At 45.6% G+C, this 9,944-nt stretch overlaps 1 pseudogene; it reads right to left on the minus strand.

The window, feature by feature from the left end:
- Positions 1-9,007: 9,007 nt before the first annotated feature.
- Positions 9,008-9,168, minus strand: LOC138514888 (5.8S ribosomal RNA; annotated as a pseudogene).
- Between the last annotated feature and the right edge of the window lie 776 nt (positions 9,169-9,944).

The following is a 9,944-nucleotide window of genomic DNA, read 5'->3' on the forward strand; positions in this document are numbered from 1 at the left end:
CTGTGGAAGGACTAGCGCTCAGGCAATGTCTGCCCTGCATTCTCGTAAGAAGTGTCCATGGTGTTCGGTCCTGAAACACTTCTTCTTGAGTGTGAGCAAATCGTCACTTGTATTTGAGGAGACTACCGGTTGATTGGAGACTGTGGGGTCGAAGAAGGAGGGACCCTGGATGGTTTCTAATATATGTTGTTCTGTGTAGCCTAGAGTGGCATTTTCTGCCATGCTCCAAGTCTGGTAGTTTGCTGAAGTACAATGCCACCCTAATCCCCAGAAGGCAGGCCGGAGAAATTGTATATGGAGGAGGCCCAAAGGAGTTTGTAGAGGTGTAAATGCAACACATTTGTCTACGCTCTGATATATGTCCCATAGCAACCATGGTTGCTGGAATAGATAAACATATGTAGGGAACCCTGAATAACATGTGGTAGATAAGGCAACATAGACTAGCAAAAACAAAATAATCTACCACTTTTTCAATAGAGTTTCTCGTAGATCATAATTTATATCTGACTTACTCTGAGTGGGGATTGTAAATTAATTGTCCCATTTGCCATCATCTGGTCAAGACTCTCTCTGGGATGTATCAAATTAAATATTTTGTATTTACATATCATAGTTTGATTTAATCCATACGTAAAGGTAAAGTAATGTTCAGTATAAATTGCCAAGAAATGAATATGAACACGGACAGAGACTTCAAATAAATCTAAGATTGACCAAGAAGCAAAACTTTCAAAGAAGGAAGAAAAGGAAAGATTTAGAAAAAGTATGAGACCCGAGAAGGGTTATGAATATTAAAGTGTAGTGACATTATGGGATTCATAATCAGGACTTATTGGCCTGGAGAAAAGTGGATACGCAAAGCCTCCTGGTCATACCAGTGTTTAACCAAAGCTTGACCAACCTTTACCTTGTCACTGGCCTGAGCCATCAGCAAAGCCATCTTCTTTCTCAAACTCAGCACATAGTCCACCACATTTGTAGTGACAGGAGGAATGGGGAGCATGCATCATTCCTTGACTATAGCCAGTGGTCCCCTCACAGGGTGACCAAAGAGAAGTACAAAGGTGCTGCAGCCAACCTCTTCTTTTGGGACCTCTCTGGAGGCAAAGAGTAAGCATGGTACAAGGAGATCACACTTTCTTCTCTGGGGCTCCTTAAGAGCTCCACTCATGCTTTTGAGAGTTCTGTTGAATCTCTCAACTAAGCCATTTGTTTGTGGACGATATATTTTCTACTGTGCGCCTCCATATCACTCACCTGTCCAGCGCCCAGATACCTATGGGTTTGGCGCGCTCTACAAATGTCAAATAAATAATTAAATAAGCAGATGTAAATCTGTAGGCGATCCCACACTCCTTCCACATGGCTTGCATGTACTTATTCACAAGGGGGGTCCTGGGAGTCTCTCTGCCAGACATTAGTCCTGGTTACGAGAGACTTACCCAGAGTCTTTAGCTCACTATCTTTCACAGAGAAGATATATCCCAAACATATCAGTCTTTGTCCTGCCCTGGGGTAGTCCAGCACCGAAATGTTAGGCAATTCTCCTCTGAACAAGAGTACCAACAGCATCCCCAGACACGTGTTTCGGTCTGGTTGGACCTCATCAGTAGGGAGGAGCTGTGCCTCTCTAACAATAGTGAGCAAGGGCTCCACGTCTGGATTCCCCTAGTAACTTAGGGTGAAGTTGTTGGTGTAAGTTGCTACGCAAATGTAGCAATGAATATTCTATTTCAATTACCACCAATTGTTGAAAACATTTACTTACACAGTACAGACCCATTGTGTTTGCAAATGTTAGTACTTCACAGAAATGCAGCAAACAATCCTGACAACACGTATAGTGTTTTTGGAATAAGACAACAATTGGACTACTGTGCTCGAATGGTGAAATTCACTATAAATTCACAGGAAGATCCACAAGAATTTCTAATGTACTTACTACAAGTACTGGAAAACAAAAACATACCTATAAATGAAATCTTTCAGATTTCATACATGTGGAAACATACATGCACTCTCTGCAACAATGTGACACAAGAAGAAATCCCCAATGAACGCTTCATACATATATCAATACCAAATTGTGAATCCATTCCATTTCAGCGACTTGTACAAAATGCAAACCATGGTAGATTATGGTCTACCTGCAATTCAGATAATCGCTCCACGTTAGTAATACAAACACATAGTAAATACATAACACTAATGCTTCTACGTTACAATGCAGATGGTACCAAAAACAACTGCAAGCTGACTGGATTCACACATGGTCAAATATCACTTGGTAAGAAAACCTTCACAACAATAGGTATAATCTACCACGCAGGAGCGACAACCAATTCAGGGCACTACACTGCATATATAAAAAAGAAATGTGGATGGTTTGAATGTAATGATAGTACCATTACTCTAAAGCAGAGATTACCAGGAAATCTTACAAACTCTTATTTGATGTTCTTAAAACCAAAATTCGATAACTAAACTGCATTTAAACCCTAAGTAAACTTGTGTTAAATAAATATAAACTGTTAGAATACTCCAAAAGCTATCTAACTGCTCAAAGATTCTACAACAACTAATCAGATAAATGAATACCACTAAATTAGACAAAAAATATACAGTTAGAATACGCCAAATGGTATCTAAAGGTCCCAAAATTTAACAATATCCAAATAGATAAATCAATACCACTAAAATATATCAGAAAATAGACAGTTAGAATATGCCAATTGGTATCTAACTGCTCCAAAATTTTATAATATCAAAACAAATAAATAATATGTTACTGCTCCAAAAAAATACAACAAGCCAAAGTATTAAGCATTAGCCAGAAATAACAAGTGAACACTGAAAACAAACAAACAAATAAACTGTAGCATAACAGAAAAAGGTTTTTTTTTAATCCAACATGGATTTTTTTTTCTCCCAAAGACCCAATGATTTTTAGCAACAAATACAGAAACTGAGCAAATTGCACAGTACTCTGATTTGTAATCTACTAAATATGAGGGTCCAAAAAAAAAGTATATTGATTATACAATGTAATAAGTCATTACAAAATACTAATACTAACATTCTATTTTCTTTTATCACAGAAATTAACAAGAAAAACATGTACTCCCGTTACTAGACCAAACAGTAAGTATACAATAATAAGGAGAACCATAGCAGCATATCACATCCATAGTATCTAATACCTTTGTTCCTTATACATTTGTTTTTCACCCAAAGTTATAAGCAAATATGGATGTGATATGCTGCCAAATGGCCATGCACCCAAGACTCTATTCCCTGGCAACAACCATTGCAGCATATCACATCCATAGAGTCAAACATTTCAACTATGGTCTATGGAAACTTGTAATGTCCGCGGACATTATGAGTGTTCTTAGAACACTTTCAACTTGCCAGCGAACAATACGGACAGTGTTTTCAGGACACCCCCTACGAACATTTCAGAACAACGCGATAGTTCTTAGAACACTTTCAACTTGACAACGAACAATACGGACAGTGTCCTCAGGACACCCCCATTTTGTTTATTTGCAAACATTTCAGGACACTGCGAGTGTCCTGAACACATTCAACTTGCCAGCGAACAATACGGACTACGCCTTCAGGACACCCCCTACGTACATTCCAGGACACCACGAGTGTTCTTAGAAACGTCTTCAGAACTCCCCCATTTTGTTTCAACTTGACAACGAACAATACGGACAGTGTCCTCAGAACACCCCATTTCGTTTATTTGCAAACATTTCAGGACACCATGAGTGTTCGAAGAACACATTCAACTTGACAGAGAACAATAGGGACAGCGTCCTCAGGACACCCCCATTTTGTTTATTTGCGAACATTTCAGGACACCGCAAGTGTTCTTAGAACACATTCAACTTGACAGAGAACAATACGGACAGCGTCCTCAGGACATCCCCATTTTGTTTATTTGCGAACATTTCAGAACACCGCAAGTGTTCGACTACGTCTTCAGAACACCCCCATTTTGTGTATTTACGAACAATTCAGGACACCGCGAGTGTTCTTAGAACATATTCAACTTGACAACGAACAATACGGACAGCGTCCTCAGGACACCCCCATTTTGTTTATATGCAAACATTTCAGGACACTGCGAGTGTTCTTAGAACAGTTTCAGTTTGCTTGCGAACAAAACGGACACATATTGAGTCCTCAGAACACCCCCCATTCAGTTTATTTAGAACATTTGAGAACACCCGGGATGTCCGCAGACAAATCGAACACAAAAAGAACATCTAACACATAAGAAACACAACTTTCATCATATCTCATACACTCCCACCCTCCCCAAACACTCCTACACACCAACACACTCTACTAAATACAAATTTTGAACAAAGTTTCACCGCGCTGTCCGCGGACGACCGCGAATCCAAGATGGCGGGCGCTACCGAAAATCTGACGCCGTCCAATCAGCGAACACGTTGCATGTTCCCGAACATCACGCAAGCTGATTGGCCAATCAGGACACTGTCCGCGGAAAAAACAGGGAAGTCCGCCCGTGGACCGAACACAGATATCACTAATTTTTTTTTACCTACTTTTTGGTCATTTAAAAAAAAACTACTGGACAGATTTTCACCAAATCTGCAAAAGCACGCTTTCCGGACCGAGCCGCTGCCCCTGGTCCAAATTTGGTGAAAATCCGTCCAGCGGTTTGGGCTGTAGACGCGAGCATTTTTTTTTTCCCATTTAGTCTATGGGAAAAAAAAAGTTTTGGGACCCCCCCTATAACTTTAGCCCCCCTAGACGAATCCTCACCAAACTTTGCAAGAAGATTCAGAGTGACCCAAATACTTTTTTTGCAAAGTTTGGTGAGGATCCGTCCAGGGAGAGTGACTTTATAAGCGCCCGAAAAGTGCTCTTCCTACGGAAACACCAACTTAACCATAACTACATGGCCACTACCGTGGCCATGTAATATATATCGCTTTGGTAATATACATATATATATATATATATATATATATATATATATATATATATATATATATATATATATATATATATATGGGGTTTGGGGCGGGTTTGGGTTGGGTGGGGGATTGCGGGGGGTTCCCCCCATATATGTTACAATTGACCTTCACAATTCGGTCAATTGTGAAAAGGTCAATTGTCATTCGAACAGTTGTAAAACGAACAATTCGTGTACAACCGGCCCAGGTACAAGAGGTTCTGCTGACCTCTCTATGGTAGACTGCAAATCCCCATGTCTCTGGGCCAGGGGTGCAGCCTGAACATTCTCCTTGATGCCCCCACCTGACACCATGGGCTGGGCTACAATGGCCACCTCCTTCACATCCACTTACATCAACCCATATGCCTCCAAAGAGGCCTCTGTCTTTAATGGCCCTACCCCAGCCACATCGCTCTCAGTAGAGGAGGGGCCTGTGTCTTCTCCACCCCACAGCACTGCTTCCGCCCGCTTTCCCAGCTGCAACAACTGTGGAAAAGGGGATAAAGAACATAGACATCAGTCGACAGTGACAAAGCATGTGTGGCACAAACTGCATTAACATTACCATGAATTCAGCATGAGTCAACCAGCAACTGCCACACGCACACACAAGCCCATGCAATCAGTATGAAAACTGACACACAAGTGTACGCCCAGCGATGGGTCACAATTATGAGACATGCACATGTCAAACTGGAACATTGCAAGGAATCATTTTATGTCACTTTACCAATGCGAAAGTGACCCAAAGTGACCCAAGAGTAACGTACAGGCAGGGCCATGGGAAGTACACATGGGGACATGTCTCAGTACCACCATTGCATGGTTTGCAAGAACACATTGGGCCTCATTACGAGTCTAGCGGTAACTGAGGTGGTAAAACCGCCTGGTTACCGCCGGACTCGTATTACCATTCCTCCTCTGTGATTCCCGGAATCACTGGGGCATTACAACCCCGTTTTCCCGGGAATCACGAAGGCGGAATGGTGTTAATCCCCATTCCCATTGAGTCCTACGGGACTCAATGGGACTGGGGATCATGGAAAAACCGGCAGCATCTCGTAATGCTGCCAGTGTTTCCTCGTCCGCCTGCAGGCAGGCGGTGTTAAACCCGCCAGGAACATCACCTCCCGCCTGCAGGAGTCAGGATCAGGCAGTCCGGAAACAACGGTGGCGGCGGGTTTACCGCCACCGTTATTTCCGGACCGCCTGATTTGTAATGAGGCCCATTGTCTGCTTGCATAGACAGGCAGCATGGGAAAGGAAACAAACCAGACTTGCACGAGGAGTTACACATAGGACAGGGAAACCTCGTGGCCACCTGGCATGGCTGCAACCTGCCCATCCAGGGCCATGCCTTTGATGCCCTAGAGCAATACCCTTCTGAGAGACCTTCAGCTGCTGTGCTTTCATACCCTCTGCCTCTGCATCCAGGCCTGATGGGCCACACCATTTCTGAATACCTGGTCCAAGTGTGGAGGAGCCCCTCTGGATTCGGTCCAGTGCCACACATCCATCCCACAGGAGACACTTTCCAATTACTATTACTATAAAGTGGGGGCTTATGGAGGCTCATGGAGTCTGGATGCAGGCAAATGTAGGAGACAGTTTAGCCAGCCGTGACTCTAGACATCTGGTCTGACTACCCGACCGGTATCCAGGCATTGCATCGAATACATAGTATTGGATGCAAAAGCATCGAAAAAAATGCATTGAAAAAATGCATTTTTTGTAGGTACAGTTTTCTTTTTACTATAATGGGTTTTTCGGGGTAAAAAAACAGGGGTTAGGCAACCCCCATTATTAAAAAAATTCATTTTTTGATGCATTTTTGTTCGATGCATTTTTGTTCGATGCTTTTGCATTTGATGCAATCACTAGGAACCTGCCCGACCAGATGGCCAGGCGGCCATGATGTTGTGCCTGCCTCACAGCCACAGTCCAGAGTATGGGGCTGAAGCAGCCACCTCAGTGCCCATGGCCCGGACCTTCAGCAAACATTCATGAACCAAAGCACAGCCTCTCTTCCCTGCCACGCATGGGCTGCCTCGAGCCACCATGCGTCCGTAAACTGGGCCAAGGCCATCTTGCCAGCTAGGCTGACTGAAAAGGGAGAAGAGTGCTCCCCAACCAGCCTGCACCCCAAGGGTGCATCCAGGGTGGGTGGGAGTTTCCCATGTGCCCCTCAGCTCATCAGGAAGGACAGAGACTCGTGTGGTGGTGCCACAACAACAGTAGTGTCATCGATGAAAGCTTGACTCAAAGGATTTCAATAGATCACAGCGTGGTAGCTGCTCTGCTCTGCCTCTTACAAAACCCTGACCCAGAATCAGGTTGTTTTTGAATGATTTAGCACCGGGTTCCGCATGAACATGCAGTGCACTACAGGTGATATAGGTGGCCCTCTTCTGTCCACACTCAAGTCCCAAGGAAAATGTCTCTACGTACAAGCCCAGAAGCTAGCTATCCTAGACCAACTAAGTGCTGTGGTATCATTATAATTTAGAGGGCATTCTGACTTAGAGGTGTTCAGTCATAATCACACCGATGGTAGCTTCACCCAATTGGCTCCTCAGCTAAGCACATACACCAAATATCTGAACGTGCAGTTGCTCTCATACTGAGCAGGACTACTATTGCTACAACACATCATCAGTAGTGTGACGATTCTGATGATGTCATCACTCCTTTCCCAGGGATGACCTCCCCTCATGTGGCCAGGGGAGAGCAGCCGCTACCTGATCCTGACCCTGGGGGCAGCTATGTGAGGGAGGATCACATGGGGGAGGCGACTGTCATCGGGGGGATTTGGCATGATCGGACGAGACAAGGACACCCTTTACCCTTATAGGTATGGCCCCTCCATTGTTCATGCCTTAATGACATACTGTGGTAAACCCCTTCTACAGACCACAAGACCTACTGACATTTTTCAATACTCAATCAATAAAATACCAAAAATTGCCTATCAATCCGTATGCATAGCAATACTGGGACGAGGACACTGAATGGAGTAATGAAGATCAATGAGTCAGAGACGCACATCAATTGCGCTAGTGTTTGAAAATCTGTGATAGGTGCTGGAACATCTAACAATCTCAAACAGCATGGAGAGCAGAGGCACTAACTGGAAAAGCTTGGTGCAGACTGAGTGACAACTGAGCCACAAAGCAGGCCGTGGAGCAAGCCGGCTCTGAGGGACTTTGAAAGAAGGAAGACCGCAGATGCTGGTTCGGTGTGTCAGAGCCACGACGGGATGAAGAGGGAAGTCTCCCCGTTGTCCGCAGGAGCCGAGCAGCAGTACCCAAGCCACTCAAACACAGAGAAGGGCTCCACAGTACGGCTGGAGCTGAGAGGGATATGGGATGTGGGAGCAGCTGAGCAAAGCCAGGGAGAAAGGGAAGCGGGACCCAGGAATGCTGCAACCTGTTTACTGTGGAAGAGCTGACGAACACCAAGGAAAGCTGATGAGTCATGAGAAGGGAAGATGCATCTGTTTTTAGGCCACCACGATGCCAGCTGGGTATGGCACTTGCGTAAACACAGCAATTGCCACTTGCTGGCTGCTCTACCACTGTTTGTTGCCTTATTATTTATTTAGTTGTTATTATTTTTCTGTTTGCTCTACACTTTCCACTTTCCCCTTCCATGCACTTTTCCCCTTTCCCTCTCCCATGCACTTGCACATTCTCAATGTCACTGGGCCTAGTAAGATCGTTGCTTTTGTTCTCCCTTGTTCCGCTCCCTTGCCTTGTCGTGCTCAGAAACTTGTACGAGCGCGATATAAATAAAATATCAATATCAATGTCAATACCACTGGGGCACGCCAGGTGCCTGGCCCTCCTGAACCGCACAAGGTGGGGGTGCCGAGAGGTCAGGATGTACCAGGTCCACAGATCCTGCAATGGTGGGATCGGGGTCTGACCTTAGAGGACAAAGAGAATAGGATTGCTACGACAGGCCCAGCCACTCCGCAGGGAGGGCCCAGGATGAGTGACGTTCAAGCGACCCTCAGACAACCGTAGCCCCGGGAGAAACCCAAGGAAACTCAGGGATGCAAGGTGCCTTCGAAGTGTGATGATCAATGTGCTGCAATTCACACAAATTCTTGCAGTTAGCTGCATTCATCATCGACGTGCAAGTCAAGTGATCCACCGCCAAGAGTCACAGGCAACCTTTTTTTTCTCCAGAAGTTAGCCCTCACCTACCAGTGCAGGAGAGGCTAGAGGGGAGGCAGCACAGACCATCCCGCCCATGTGGCACCCTGTATAGCTCCCCACTTGGTAATCAACCAAGACCATCATGGTTTTAAACAAATTAGTTCCAGGCGCTCATCCCAGGTAGCCCACTCGCTGTCTTTCTGCAGCAGCACAACGTGGCTTAACGTTGTCGGTGGAAGTCGCCTCCACCGCAGGCCCACCTGGCTGATCCGCTCATTCTTCCCTGACTGTTGATCTCCTGCTCCCCTTTCAGAAGGGACGCAGAGGAGGTCCGGAGGTGGCAGGATGGGCGTAAAGTGGGGTCGTCAGAGTCTTTAAATCCCAGCCTCGCCACATGCGGATGAACTCCAGGTACATTTACATGAGGGAAGGTCGCCCGTTGTGCTGGGGAGCTTGGTCATCACTCACCCATGGTGGTGGGTGGCCAGAAACTCCATGTCCAATCCTTCGAGTAGGCCCAGCTGCACCATGACTCAAAGTTCACCCAGTGTGCTGGGCCCCCATCTGCCTTTGTAGGCATCCTTCGAGAACAGCTCCCCGGCTGCCTCCACTTGGGGCTTCCCTTCTGACCAGGGTGCCTCCGCCAGCACCCAACTACTTGTGGGTCAGAGCAAGAGGCACGGCCGGCTACCATGGTAGCTCAAGGGCTAGCTTGGAGAGGAGGGAGGCCACTCAGACCTCCTTCTCCCTCTCTGGTGTGTAACTGGTGATGTCCCAGGAGT

This window comes from Ambystoma mexicanum, chromosome 12, assembly GCF_040938575.1.
Source record: "Ambystoma mexicanum isolate Mex_15411 chromosome 12, UKY_AmexF1_1, whole genome shotgun sequence".
Classification (NCBI taxonomy): Eukaryota; Metazoa; Chordata; class Amphibia; order Caudata; family Ambystomatidae; genus Ambystoma; species Ambystoma mexicanum.